Here is a 15,444-nt window from a genome sequence, read left to right on the forward strand (position 1 = left end):
ATAGAAATTTGGTGTTTCTGACTCATCATATGGCCTTATTCAGTTTTTCAGTCTAACAATATTCCTTTCCTAAATAGATACCTTTCCCAGCAATGTCAGAGTATACCAATACAATAGGGATTTTATTAAATGCATTTAACTGAAGTAAGCATGCCAAGGGAACACTTTGTTTCATAAAGATAGCAAAAAAAGAAAAAAATAATAAATCTGGTCCTAATTTCTCTCCAAAAATGTCATCTCAAAGATAATTTTTCATACGTTATAACTCCCGTCATAAGAAATATATCAAAACCATTCTTTGTCATTTAAAAAAGAAATCTAATTGTATCTAACTTAATTTATATAACAGGAATTTTTAACTTGGGTAACAGGTCACCAAGGAGATCATGGATAGAATTCAGGAGATCCATGAACTTGGATAAATATATCCTTTTTCCTCCACTAACCTGTAACTGATTTAGTGTTTCCCTAAAAAAAAAAAAAAATTCTTTTTTTTTCTTCATTTATGAACATAGGCAAAATGCTTCAGTATAGCTAGCAGAATCTGTGATTCTATCCCCAGGAGAAATGACAGATATTTTCATACCATGTTGCAGTTACTGTGAATAGTTTGAAATATCATTTATATTCACCACTACTTCAAAATTATGGTAATAATTAGGAAATAATAGGTTCTATTATTAAATGTGCAGAAAAAGTGTACCTACTACTGTATCACAAATTTGTTTTTATAATTCTTGAGAATTGCATTTAAACAAAAGTTTCATTTAATCTCAGGTATTTCACTTTATGCAAAAAAATAACATTATTCAGAGAAGCGGTCTTTAAGCTTCATCAGATGACACAGAGGTCCACAGTACAAAAAGTTTTGAAAACCTCTGCTCACAGGAAATATATTCAGTGGCAAAAAGTCTTGTTTAACTTCATAAGATGGACAAAAACAGCGTCACATTTAGGAGAAAGGAATTTGATAAGTCACTGGCTGAAAACTTTCCTTGGGCAGCCCTAAGAAAAACTGAAATAGACACCGTTGAAGCAGTTCTCCTCTTCTGAGCTAGATGCTTTTATTCTGCCTTGTGGTTAAGTTACCCAGGATTCCACTAGACAGCAATTCTCCTCCTTGGCAGTTCTCAAATGTTAAGACTTATACTAATACTCTATTAGAACCAGGTTTCTGATAAAAGGACAGAGAGTTGATAATTATTTTGATGTTCAATGCCTCACTAGAAAGTGATTTGCATTTGCACAAAAACTTTATGCAGCATCTCAACTGATTACAAAAAGTGTGTGAGTTACGTAAAGAAGAAACCATTTACAACCGGGAGTCCAGCAACTCAAGCTTTTCTGTTTACCTGTGCTCCCAAAGAACCTAGAAAAGATCAAGTTCGTGTTGTTGTTAGTTGCTGTGGAGTTGAGTCCAACGTATGAGGACCTGTGTGTAACAGAAGCAAAGGTTGCCAGGTCCTGTGCCATCTTCATGATCATTGGTATGTCTGAGTCTATTACCATGGCTATTCTGTCAGCCCATCTCATTGAGGGTTTCCCTCATTTTTGTTGGCCCTCTACCAAACATGGTGTCCTTTTTCAATGATTGATCTTTCCTACTGACTATCATGTCCAAAATAAGTGAGTTGAAGTCTCATCATCCTCACTTCTAAGCAATATTCTTCTTGTATTTCTTCTTAGACCAATTTGTTTGTTCTTTTGTCAATCCACAGTATGTTCAGTATTCTTTGCCGACATCACATTTCAAAGGCATCAATTCATCTTTGGTCTTCCTTTTACAATGTCCAACTTCCATGTGTATATGAGGTGACTGAAAAGATCATGACGGGTCAGGTGCACCTTAGTCATCAAAGTGTTATCTTTGCTTATTAAAACTTTAAAGAGGTTTTTTGCAGCAGATTTTCCCAATGCAATATGTTGTTTGATGTCTTGACTGCTGCTTCCATAGAGATTGATTTTTGAGCCAAGTAAAATAAAATTGCTAACAACTTCAATTTTTTTCTCGATTTAGCCTGATGATTTTTTTATCAGTCAGGTTGTGAGATGTATATATATTTTCACATTCAGGTGTAGTCCATGCTGAAGGCTGTAGTCTTTGACCTTCATCAATAAATGCTTCAAGGCTCTTCATTTTCAGCAAGCAGAGTTGTGTCATCTGCATATCAAAGGTTGTCTATGAGTCTCCTTCCAACTCTAATGCTGTTTCCTCCTCATAAAGTCTGCTTTCTCAGATTATTTCTTCATCATACAGATTGAATAAGTAAGGTAAAAAAAATACAACCCTGCCACACACATTTTCTAATTTTGAACCACTCGGCACCCCCTTTTCCTGTTTGAAAGACTGCCTAATGATCCATGTACAGGTTGCACATGAGCACTGTTAAGTGTTCTGCAGTTGGGCTACATTTTAGAGCCAAATGCCCAGGTTTAAGTTAGACTGGGCAATGAACTCTATTCCTTTCTGAATTTGAAATAATGAAAATCACAAGAAAATTTTTCTTTATCACACCTGTGGAATTTTCTTCATCATACCTCTGGAAGCAGGCTATTTGGGGCAATATTTCAAAGTCCAGATGCGTTCCAAAGTTCAACATAACTGTATATGCTTTCAAACTAATTTAGTTGGTACCATTTCATGACCCCCTTCTTTAATTAGGATATTTGAATTTACATGTATTTCTGGTGAGACTAGCATCACGTGATATGAAATGTGACAAGACAGCAAATGATTCAACCAAGTTTTTTTTTTTTTTTTTAAACTCTCCATCCCTCTACAAAAACTCTATTCACATTTCTCTGCTTACCTCAAGGAAAATATACTGACGATCACATTGAAATGGAGGTGTATTCAGACATTTCCTGAGTTTTATATTTAATTTCCTTTAGACTCAAAGCAAGAACACAGGGAGCCTACCTTCATTTCACATGCTGTTAGAACATTTCATACAAAGAAGGAGGAGATGATGGAACAGTTAGAATTTGTAGCAATTCTAATTATGTGGGATGCCAGAATAAGCCTGGTAAGAAAAATGTAAAGAAGTAGACAACAGCAAAAACAGGGTTAAGGAAAGTCTTGGCATCAGAAATTTAAGATTCTAACTCTCTTCTGAATGAGCTTATTAAAACAGGAAAATTAAAATTTAGTACATGCTAGAGAGAAAACCTGAAGGTGGTTGACTCTCACTGTTAAAGTATAGATCTTTAACCCTTGTTTTAACTGAGAAACTTTAAGGGTAAAAAACAAGCACCTCTGAGGGGCAAGGTTCACACATATCTTAATATACTCAATAATTTATATAACAATGTCACCTGTAGAAAGAATACGTCACTATTCCATTTATGTCACATTCAGGGCTCCTCTCCTTATAAGTCCCCTCACTGTGAAGTTTTGCATAGATCTAGGACCAACATAAGGAGCCCAGGTGGCACAATGGTTAAAGCACTTGGCTGCTAACAGAAAGTTCAGTGGTTCAAACTCACCATTGCCTCCTTGGAAGAAAAGACCTAGTGGTCTGCTCCAGTGAAGTGTACAGCCTAAGAAACACTATGGGACAATTCTACTCTGTCATGTAGGGTTGCTACAAGTCAGAATCAGTTTGACAGCACACAAAGACTATGACGATGAGGACCAACATACCGTGAAGAAGAGCATAAAACCAAACCAAACCCGCTGCTGTCAAGTAGATTTTGATGCATAGCAACCCTATAAGACAGAGTAGAACTGCCCCATAGGGTTTCCAAGGAGCGCCTGGTGGACCTTTTTTGTTAGCAGCCGTAGCTCTTAACCACTATGCCACCAGGGTTTCTAAATCAGATAAATTTAAACAACTTCAGATAAATTTAAACAACTTCACAGATATTTAAAAGCTGGTATGAAAGATAACACCTTTGAAAAATACAATTTACAGTTATGTACCACATAACATTCATTTGGGCAATGTCCTACAGTATATAGGTCTGTGGTCCCATAAAGTCAATAATCCTGATTGGTGAATGGAATGTAGATACACTAAAACATCTTTAACATAATAATACAGTAGTAACACTAATGTTTTGATTCGCAACAAAGTAGTGCCCGTTTATTATTACAAACTATTGTATGTACCACAAATTTTTAATATAATAGGGTTTACAGGGATTGGTTCATTACTACAGATTGTAAGAACATTCATAACGTAGGGACTGCCTATACGTAATATGGTGCCCGCACAGTGTCTGCCTTAGTTATTTAGTGCTACTATAACAGAAATACCACAAGTAGGTGGTTTTAACAAATTGAAATTTATTTTCTGAGAGTTTAGGAGGCTAGAAGTCTGAATTCAGGATGCTGGCTCTAGGGGAAGGCTTTCGTTCTCTGTCGGGTCTGGAGGAAACAGGTCTTTGTCTTTGAGCAACTTCTCCTGGGTGATCTTCATGGGGCTTGGTGTCTCTCTTTCCCCATCTCTGCATGCTTGCTTGCTTGTTTAATCTCTTTTATATCTCAGAAGAGATTTACTCAAGATATACCTTAATCCTGCCTCATTAACATAGCAAATATAACCTAATCCTCATTTACATAACCTAATCTGGACTCATTAACGAATAGAGGTTAGGATTTACAACATAGCACAAAATGGAGGGTAATTATATCAGATCACAAAACGGAGGACAACCACACTATGTTGGGACTCATGGCCTATCCAAGTTGACACATATTTTTGGGGGGGGGGCACAACTGAATCTATGACAACATCCAGATCACATAATGTCCAATTTCACAGAACATATTGTGGACATCATGTGACGCATGACAGTACATGTAACATCCACGATACATTCTGTGAAATAGGGCATTATGTGATTTGGATGTTGTATGAACACCATATTATATATCTTATTGGACCTTATGGGACCACAGCTAAGCTCTTCCTCACTCTCCTCCCTCCCTTCCCCTTTTTCTCTCTCCCTGATCCTCCCTCCTCTGGCCCCTACCGCCTTCTCAGCTCCCTCTCCATGGCTCATGTACCTGTGCCCCACTCCTCTGCCAGGGGCTCAGTCTCCCAAGTTGCTGGCAGTGCGAAACACAGGAGCACAGCAGAGCAATGACACTTTTGCAGTGGTGGTGGCAACATGGCGGTGGCAGTAGTGCCGGGGAATGCTGGCCAAGGGCTGTTGGGACCACAGATGTGTATGCGGTCAGATGTTGCCCAAATAGGCATTATGCGGTACATAACTGACTGTATATGAATTTAAAGATACAGGTTTCCAAGAACTACTTAAACTCTCACTCATATATTTTGTTGTTTTCAATATCATTCAGTTCCAAATATTTATTTCCACAGTGATTTCTTACTGGACCTATGGGTGATTTAGAACCAGGACCAGGACTAGGGTGAGGCAAGCAAGGAGCCTAGGGCACAAAATTAAGGAAGTACTCACTCTCAGTTGGTGAAAATGCAGATACCACTTTTACTATTTAGACTCGTTGCTTGCCTCTCCCTAGTCCCAGACCTGTTTAGAACTGTACAGCTTAATTTCTAAATTTTGGAATTTTTCTCAACTATCTTTCTATTACTGACTTCTAGTTAAACTGCACTGCAGTCACTGGGGACTATAAAAAGCTGTACAACTAATATCATAATTAATAATGAATTATGATTTCATTTATGTCTTCCATTCTTTAGGAATTTCTTTAGTTCCTGAGTTTGCTCTGTTGCTCCTCTTTACTTCTTGAGATGAAGGCCACATTTCAATTAAGCATGAGTTTGAGAACAACAGAAGTATGCCTACTATAACTGCTTCAATTCAACAAAGCACCCTGAATGATCAAGGTAATTTTGAAGACCAAAGTTGGATCACTTAAACTTCTAAATATACAGACTTATTTAAAGCTACAATAATTAAGATGCATGGCACCGGACAAATAGAAGAGAATAGAGCCCAGAAATACATATAAAGTCACCCACCTGATTTACACAATACCGTGAGGTAAAGATTGCTCTTACTAGTAAATAGTGCTGATGTATTTGGATATGCATATGGAAAAAATTAACCTTGATTCCTCTCATACATAAACAAAAAATCAATTTCAGGTGGCTCAGAGACCAAAGTTTGAAAGGTTAAACAGTAAAGGTTCTAGTAGAAAATATGAGAAATATATTTCTGTCTTTGGTAGACACCACCATCACCACCATCTGGGGTCCAGAAAACCGTGTGTGTCATGGTAGAACTGTGCTCCACAGGATTTACTTTTTTTTTTCAGTTTTATTTTATTTTTGGTGAAAATTTACACAGCAGAACATACACCCATCCAACAATTTTTACACATACAATTCAATGACATTGGTTACATTATTCATGTTGTATCACCATTATCTATCTCTACCCATATTGTTATACCACCATTGACTTAGATACACTACCCTCCACAGGGTGATCAACAGCTGATTTTTTGGAAGTAGATTGTCAGGCCATTCTTTTGAGGTACCACCAAAGGTTTCTTAAATAAGACACATGAAACACTAACCTTAATGTACATACACATGAAACTACAATGCACATCAAGATACGGGACATTTTCAGTGCCCGACAGTTCCCTCGTGCCCCTTTCAATTAACAGAAAACCCAGTGTAAAAAAAATATATATATATATATATATATGGAAACCCATGGTAGCAACCATTTATTGAATACTTTTTATGAGCCAGAAACTGTGCTAAGCACTGCTGTTGTTTGTTACTGTTGAGTCGATTCTGATGCAGGCCGACCCCATGTGTGCAGAGTAGAACTGTTGCATAGGGTTTTCAAGAATGTAACCTTTTGGAAGCAGATTGCCAGGCCTGTCTTCTGAGGCACTTTTTGGGCGGGTCAAACGGCCAACATTTAGGCTAGTAGTTGAGTATTTAACCGTTACATATATCAAATTTGAACAGACAATTCATGAGAGAGAATAATATCCAAATGGCTAATAACCATATGAAAAGACTTATGTTCCTCATTAGGGAAATAAATTAAAACCATCAAGAGATACCACTACAACTTCAACAGAATGGTTCTAAGTAACCCTTTAATTAGACAGTACTAAGTGCTGGAAATGATCTGTAGCAATGGAACTATCAATATTGCTGGTGAGAACACAAATTGTTTCACTTTGTAAAAGTGATAGGCGGTATAAACACTAAAGTTAAATATGTTCAGTTCTAGCGCTTCTCCCCATAGCTATATATATCCAAGAGAAATTAGTACATACATCCATCAAAAGACGTACAAAAATGTCCATAGCAGTTTTATTCAAAATAGAAAAAGAATCAGCCTCAACTTAAAACGGATGTATAAAATGGTGCCATATTTATTTAAAGGGATTCTATCCAACAATGAAAAAGAATGCTCGGCTCCTACGCACAAGGATTCATCTCACAGACATTATTTAAAAGAAGTCAGAAAAAAGAATCTATGCTGTGATTCCATTTATTTAAAGTTCAAAAACAGGCAAAAGTGTTCTATCCTCATGTAAGTCAGGATAGTAAGGGGGCTTGACTAGGAGGGGGCATAAAGGAGAATTTTGGGCTACTTCTTGACACTAGGGAGCTGAAAATTGTCACTGGAAAACCCCACACTGGATGATATTGCTTGTCAGAATCTACAGCCAAGATGTACAGATTGCCTAGCTCACTTCTGATTTTTAGAGTTCCCGGAAGCATATAGAACATAATTTTCAGCCAGGACTCTAGCTGCAAATGAGTCACAGCTACTCTCTTTTTAGTTCTTGCAGGTGACAGCCAAGCGTCAGTGTTGCAATTGATGCTGAGCCTCTTGATCCTCATTGAAATGAAGTTTGAATAATAACCTTCATTTCAGGAAGCAACCCTTCCAGTTGCTCTGACTTTTTAATGTTTGATGGTTCTTGGTTTTGTGTTCAGTATTTTCCTTTGAGGTCAAAAACTGCAGGCTACATTTGGAACACTGAAAGACTATATTGTCCCAATGCTTCCAACAATGATTCATGTATGGTGTTGAAGTTTTGAAAATTTTGGGACAAAATGGACAAAGCAAATTCTTAGTGTTTTCATGGCAGGTTCTAAAATGGGTTTCCACATCAGTGAAGGCCAGCGATTTGTAATTGCAAACCTGACACACATAGGGTATTTCAACATACTTACGCGTTTCCTTCATGTATTGTAAGAGAACCTGGTCTGTTTTGAACAACAACTCACAAATTTTACAAATAGTGGAGGGTTCCTGGGCAATGTGCACATTTTCAATGTGATCCTGCATCTGGAAGGGAGTGGGAAACTGCTGATGGCAGTGTTGGCAGGTGGTGTGGCTATCCCAACTGTCACCCCTCTGCCTCTAGAGTTCCAAATGGTGTTTCATGTAGTTCATAAACTTTACATTCTTTAGTACTTTCTGGCAGCTGAGGCATTTGAAGGTTGTGTGAGTCTTCTGTTCGGGCTGTCAATCTCCTTCATGTTCCAAATTTCCATAGTAGCAGTCATGAAGAAACACAATAAGGATTCCTTTCTTGGAATCAAAGGTCTTACCTTGATTTGCTATTCTTGAAAGTCTGTTTCCACTAATTCTTCAAAGCTATTTTTTATAACTGGATTCCTAAGATTAAAATGTGTTTCATCATTTGCACAAGCCCGAGGAAACAGTGCTTCATTTTGACCATGACTCGACCTTTTGAGGGTGTACTATGTGTCCACTGTAGAGGAGATACCCGAAGGAGTACCTGAAGAATATCCCCCTGGGATTGAGTTTAAGCCTTTTGGGATTTCTAGTGTTCATATCGTAAGTGGAAAGTTTCTTTGAGTCATGAGGACTTTTATCTGTACCACCTGCAGAAAGAATGAATGGCACCAACTACACGCTGAGTCCATGATGAGAGCCAATCTGAGGAATTATGAGACAAAATGTTAGGTGATTTCCTTTTGTAACCAGGTGTGGAGGAACAATCAGTAATGGGATCATCTGTAGATCTTGATTCAGGTTGAGAAACTGGCCAGATGGCCACCTCTTTTGATATAAAAGTCCATAATTTTCAGTCAGCAATGCATGAGCAATACCTTGACTGAGGTGGCCTTTCTTTTTTAGTGAGGACCCTGGGTGGCTCTTTTCAAAATGACTGGTTTTGTATTTGAAACCACCCTGAAAAAGTGAATTTCATTATCTTTGCTTACATGATCCACCTCAATGAAAATTTGTTGAGCGTCTTTATCATAACAGCCCCCATGTTGGATTCTTTTACGCTCTTCTGTGGTTCCGGCTCTTGTTCTTCCTCATGCAAGAAGAGAGCTGCCATTTTCCAAGTCACACAGAGACATCTTGGGAAGAAAGTTCTGGCAATCAATTTTCAAAAATTCAACGAATGAAAACTATATGAAGCACTGTTCTCTGCAACACACATGGGGTCTCCATAAGTTGGGGTCAACGTGACGATGACAACTGGTAAAGCAGGAAGTTGAGTCAGGGTTAAGACCTCAGTGTATCTGATTCCAGAGCTGTAGCTATGAGTTACAGATTGTGGTCTCTGCTCTTCAAAACACTAATATTGTTAAGAGGAAGTCACCAAGAAAGGAACACTTGTAAATTACACATACCATGTCTGCTACAGCACAGGCTCTCACTCTCTTAGATTCTCATCCAGCTCTGTGTCTTCAGCATCTATTCACTGATGATTCTGAATTTCTCTCTCCAGCTTGCAGTCTCTGAATGCAAACTAACTGTTGAACAGGTGCTGTTGCAGAGCCCAGACTAGAGTGTGGTAAGTGAGGCACCCAGAAAGCAAGATTTGAGGAGGCACAGGTGTACAACTCAGAGTAAGTGCCTCCCTAAATTTTGCACCTACGCGTCTCATCCACCTCCTCTTAATATCACACACACTCTTTAAGACAGTAAGATTTGCTTCTAAAATATACCCCACCCCCTCCAAAAAAATCAAATTCATTGCCGTTGAGTCGATTCCAACTCATAGGGACCCTATAGCACAGAGCAGAACTATCCTGTAGGGTTTCCTAGGCTGTAATCTTTAAGAAAGCACACAGCCACAGCTTTCTACCACAGAGCGGCTGGTGGGTTTGAATTGCTGACCTTTCAGTTAGCAGTTGTGTGCTTAAACACCGCACCATGTAACAGAAATCTTCCCAGATGCAGGGAAGCACTCACAGATCACTCCAGCTTAGAAAATGACAACCTGCCCATGTCCCCCAGGCAGGAAGAAGTGGGTCTCTCTCCCAAGATGGCAGTGGGTTTGCCCTTGAAGACTCCCCTCCCAAGGGATTCCTGGTGCTCAAACAAGGCTCTCACTGTGGGTCTTCACACTTAAACCCATCTGCTTTTCCTAGGCAGCAGCCCATTCCCTTCTTACACCAATTCCCTAACCTAAAGTCACATCCTGGCTTGCTCTTATCTCCTCTCACACTCTCCCTTCCCCCTCAGAGCTCCCCTTTACTTCCTTCTCAGCACTTTCTGTATGGACTCTTAGGCTGTTCAAATTACTGCCTCTTGGCCTATGTACAGGTTCTACATGACCACAATTAAGTGTTCTGCAATTACCATTCTTTTCAATATCATCCCTAATTTGTTATGATCCACACAGTCGAATGCTTTTGTATAGTCAGTAAAACACAGGTAAACATCTTTCTGGTATTCTCTGCTTTCAGCCACGGTCCATCTGAAATCAGCAATGATATCCCTCACTACACATCTTCTTCTGAATCTGGCTTGAATTACTGGCAATTCCCCATCAGTCTACTGCTGCAATCACATTTGAATTATCTTCAGCAAAAATTTACTTGAGTGTGATATTAATGATATTGTTTGATAATTTCCTCATTCTGTTGGATCATATTTCTTAGGAATGGGCACACATATGGATTTCTTCTAGTTGTTTGGCCAAGTAGCTGTCTTCAAAATTTCTTGGCATAGATGAGTGAGAGCTTTCAGAGTTGCATCCATTTGTTGAAACATCTCAATTGGTATTCCTTAACTCCTGGAGACTTGTTTTTTGCCAATGTCTTTAGTGCTGCTTGGACTTCTTCCTTCAATACCATCTGTTCTTAACCGTATGCTACCTCATGAAATGGTTGAACATTGACCAATTCTTTTTGGTACAGTGACTCTCTGTGTTCTTTCCATCTTCTTTTTATGCTTCCTATGTCTTTCAATATTTTGTCCATAGAATCTTTCCATATTGCAACTCGAGGCTTAAATATTTTCTTCAGGTTTTCAGCTTGAGAAATGCCAAGTGTGTTCTTCCCTTTCGATTCCCTAACTCCAGGTCTTTGTACATTTCATTATAATATTTTACTTTGTCTTCTCATGCTGCCCTTTCAAAATCTTCTGTTCAATTCTTTTACTTCATCATTTCTTCTGTTCACTTTAGCTGATCTACATTCAAGACCAACTTTCAGAGTCTCTCTGACATTCATTTTGGTCTTTTCATTGTTTCCTGTCTTTTTAATGACCCTTTGCTTTCTTCATATACGATGTCCTTGTTGTCATCCCACAACTCATCTGGTCTTCATTCATTAGTGTTCAATGAGTCAAATCTTTCTGGTGATGGTCTGTAAAATCAGGTGGGATGTACTCAACACAGTACTTTGTCTGTAGTGGACTTATTTTAATTTCCTTCAGCTTCAACTTGAACTTGCATATTAGCAATTGATGGTCTGCTCTGCAGTTAGCCCCTGGCTTATTCTAACTGATGATATTGAGCACCTTCATCTTCTCTTTCCACAGATGTATTCACTTTAATTCTTGTGTGTTCCATGTAGTGAGGTCCACGTGGATAGTCACTGTTTTTGTTGTTGAAAAACGGTATTTGCAACAAATAAGTCATTGGTCTTGCAAAATTCTGTCATGTGATCTCCAGCATTGTTTCTATCACCAAAGCCATATTTTCCAACTTCTGATCCTTCTTCTTTGTTTCCACCTTTTATATTCCCATCACCAGTAACTATCAATGCATCTTGATCGAATGTTTGATCAATTTCAGACTGCAAAGGTTAGTAAAAACTTCAGTTTCCTCATCTATGTCTTTAGTGGTTGATGCATAAGTTTGAATAATAGCCATATTAACTGGTCTTCCTTGTAGGTGTATGCATATTATCCTATCACTGATATCACTGTCATTCATTTAAATCATTAGTAAGTAACTTTTAAAGTTTTAAAGCATGATGAAGTCAAATAAGACACATCTGTGTGTCCATAGGTGGGACAAATGACTTGAGCTCAACCACTAATTTCAAGGTTGATGTTTGGAACCCACCCAGTGATGCCACAGAAAACAGGCCTGACAATCTACTTCTGTAAAGTTTACAGTCAAGAAAACCCTATGTAGCAGTTCAGCTGTGTAACACATGGTGTTGCCATGAGTAGGGATCAGCTGGACAGCAACAGGTTTGGTTTGATTTTTGATATGTGAATCTGACCTGTGCATTGCCACTTAGCAAACCTCTGGTTTAATGGAGATATCAGTTTTATAGAGGCAATCCCCTACTTACAATTTATAAGGCTCCATTGTGACAATTCCATCATAAGTCAATTCTGATATTTCAGTTGAATATCTCTTTTATTTTTTTCATTAGTATTGCCTTTTATTACCAATATCTTTATAAATCCAATCTTTGTCTTTTGGGGTTGGAAACTTTGCATATAAATGTCTGCAAGCCAACATCTGAGAATATAACATCAGCAAATATGTGTTGCAACACTGTACTAAAAAACAGTCCTAAGTGTGGTTCATCGTAACTTGTAACTCAAATAGTTTGTAAGTCAAGGACTACCTGTAATTCACTGGTTTCTGAACTCATGGTCAGTGACACCATGTGAGGTAGAATGATGTAGAATGATGCAGACTCTCACCCTCCATATAATACCTCTAGTGATTGTATTAGTTCAGTCTCAAAGAGTTAGCCCAACTCCTGCTTCCCATACAAAATGTTTTAGTGTCGGTAGTCCCCAGCTTATGACAGGGTTCCATTCTGATGAGTCCATTGTAAATTGGTTCTGACTTTAGCTGAATACCTTGTTATTTACTCATTTAATTCTCTTTATTATTGCCTTTTATTATCAATATCTTTATAAATCCAATATTTGTCTTTGGCGGTTGGCATGAGAATGATAACATCAGCAAATTGTGTGCTGCAGCATTGTATGTAGTGCATATTACTAACAATAAAACGTACCAAAAACAACAACAAAAATGGACCGTCATAAGTGAGGTTCAAAACGGCATTGGCATAACTGCATATACATCTGCAAAAAAATGAAACAAGACCCATACCTCACACCAAGCACAAAAATTAACTCAAAATGGATCAAAGACCTAAATATAAAATCTAAAATGATAAAGACCGTGGAAGAAAAAATAAGGACAACATTAGGAGCCCTAATACATGGCATAAACAGAATACAAAACACTACTAACAATGCAGAAGAAAAACTAGATAACTGGAAGCTCCTAAAAATCATACACCTATGCTCATCCAAAGACTTCACCAAAAGAGTAAAAAGACTACCTACAGGCTGGGAAAAAGTTTTTATCTATGACATTTCCAATCAGCACCTGATCTCTAAAATCTACATGAGAGTGCAAAAACTCAACTACAAAAAGACAAATAAGCTAATTAAAAACTGGGCAAAGGATATGAACAGGCACTTCACTAAAGAAGACATTAAGGTAGCTAACAGACACATGAGGAAATGCTCACCATCATTAGCCATTAGAGAAATGCAAATCAAAATTACAATGAGATTCTATCTCACTCCAACAAGCCTGGCATTAATCCAAAAAACACAAAATAATAAATGTTAGAGAGGTTGTGGAGAGACTGGAGCACTTATACACTGCTGGTGGGAATGTAAAATGGTACAAACACTCTGGAAATCGATTTGGAGCTTCCTTAAAAAACTAGAAATAGAACTACCATACGATCCAGCAATCCCACTCCTTGAAATATATCCTAGAGAAATAAGGGCCTTTACACAAACAGATATATGCACACCCATGTTCTTTGCAGCATTGTTTATAATAGCAAAAAGATGGAAGCAACCAAGGTGCCCATCAACAGATGAATGGATAAATAAATTATGGTATATTCACACAATGGAATACTACACATTGATAAAGAACAGTGATGAATCCACGAAACATTTCATAACATGGAGAAATCTGGAAGACATTATGCTAAGTGGGACGGGGAGAGAGGGGTTTTCACTAATTAGGTAGTAGATAAGTTTTATTTTAGGTGAAGGGAAAGACAACACACAATACAGGAGAGGTCAACACAGCTGGGCTAAACCAAAATCAAAGAAGTTTCCTGAATAAACTGAATGCTTCCAAGGCCAGCATAGCAGGGGCGGGGGCTTTGGGACCATGGTTTCAGGGGACATCTAAGTCAATTGGCATAATAAAATCTATTAAGAAAACATTCTGCATCCCACTTTGGAAAGCGGCGTCTGGTGTCTTAAATGCTAGCAAGTGGCCATCTAAGATGAATCAATTGGTCTCAACCCACCTGGAGCAAGGAAGAATAAGAACACCAAAGACACAAGGTAATTATGAGTCTAAGAGACAGAAAGGACCACAGAAACCAGAGATGACATTAGCCTGAGACCAGAACAGCTAGATGGTGCCTGGCCACAACCGATGACTGCCCTGACAGGGAACAAAACAAAGAATCCCTGAGGGGGCAGGAGAGCAGTGGGATGCAGACCCCAAATTCTCTTGAAAAGACCAGACTTAATTGTCAGACTGGGACTAAAAGAACCCCAGAGGTCACAGTCCCCAGACCTTCTGTTAGCCCAAGACAGGAACCATTCCCAAAGCCAACTCTTCAGACAGAGATTGGACTGGAATATGGGATGGAAAATGATACTGGTGAAGAACAAGCTTCTTGGATCAAGTAGGCACATAAGACTATGTTGGCATCTCCCATCTGAAGGGGAGATGAGAAGGCAGAGGGGATCAGATGCTGCCCGAATGGATACCAGGAAAGAAAGTGGAGGGAAGGAGTGTGCTGTCTCATTGGGGGGGGAGCAATTAGGAGTATATAGCAAGGTGCATATAAATTTTTGTATGAGAGAATGACTTGATTTGTAAACTTTCACATAAAGCACGATGAAAATTAATTTTAAAAAAAGTGAGGTTCATCATAACTCAAATGCGTCATAAGTCTGGGAATACCTGTTTATGACTTTCCCACCCATCTAATCTATAAGGCTTAGGTCTCTGGTTTTCAGTCTGCTTGCACATAAGGATTGACTGGGGAGCTTGTAGAAGAACCAATGCCCAGCCCCATCCCTTGCCAATTAATTCAGAATTTAGGGAAATATCTTCTCCAGATCCTCAAGGAGCCCTGGTGATGCAATGGTTATACACTTGGCTGCTAACCAAAAGCTTGGAGATTATAACCACCAGTCACTCTACTGGAGAAAAGACCTGGTGATCTGCTTCTT

General features: G+C 38.6%; 1 pseudogene; it reads right to left on the bottom strand.

The window, feature by feature from the left end:
* Nucleotides 1–7,499: 7,499 nt before the first annotated feature.
* LOC104846267 (zinc finger protein 280A-like) overlaps nt 7,500–15,444 on the bottom strand; it is a 30,857-nt pseudogene continuing 22,912 nt past the window's right edge.

This window comes from Loxodonta africana, chromosome 2 (genome assembly GCF_030014295.1).
Source record: "Loxodonta africana isolate mLoxAfr1 chromosome 2, mLoxAfr1.hap2, whole genome shotgun sequence".
NCBI classification, from domain to species: domain Eukaryota; kingdom Metazoa; phylum Chordata; class Mammalia; order Proboscidea; family Elephantidae; genus Loxodonta; species Loxodonta africana.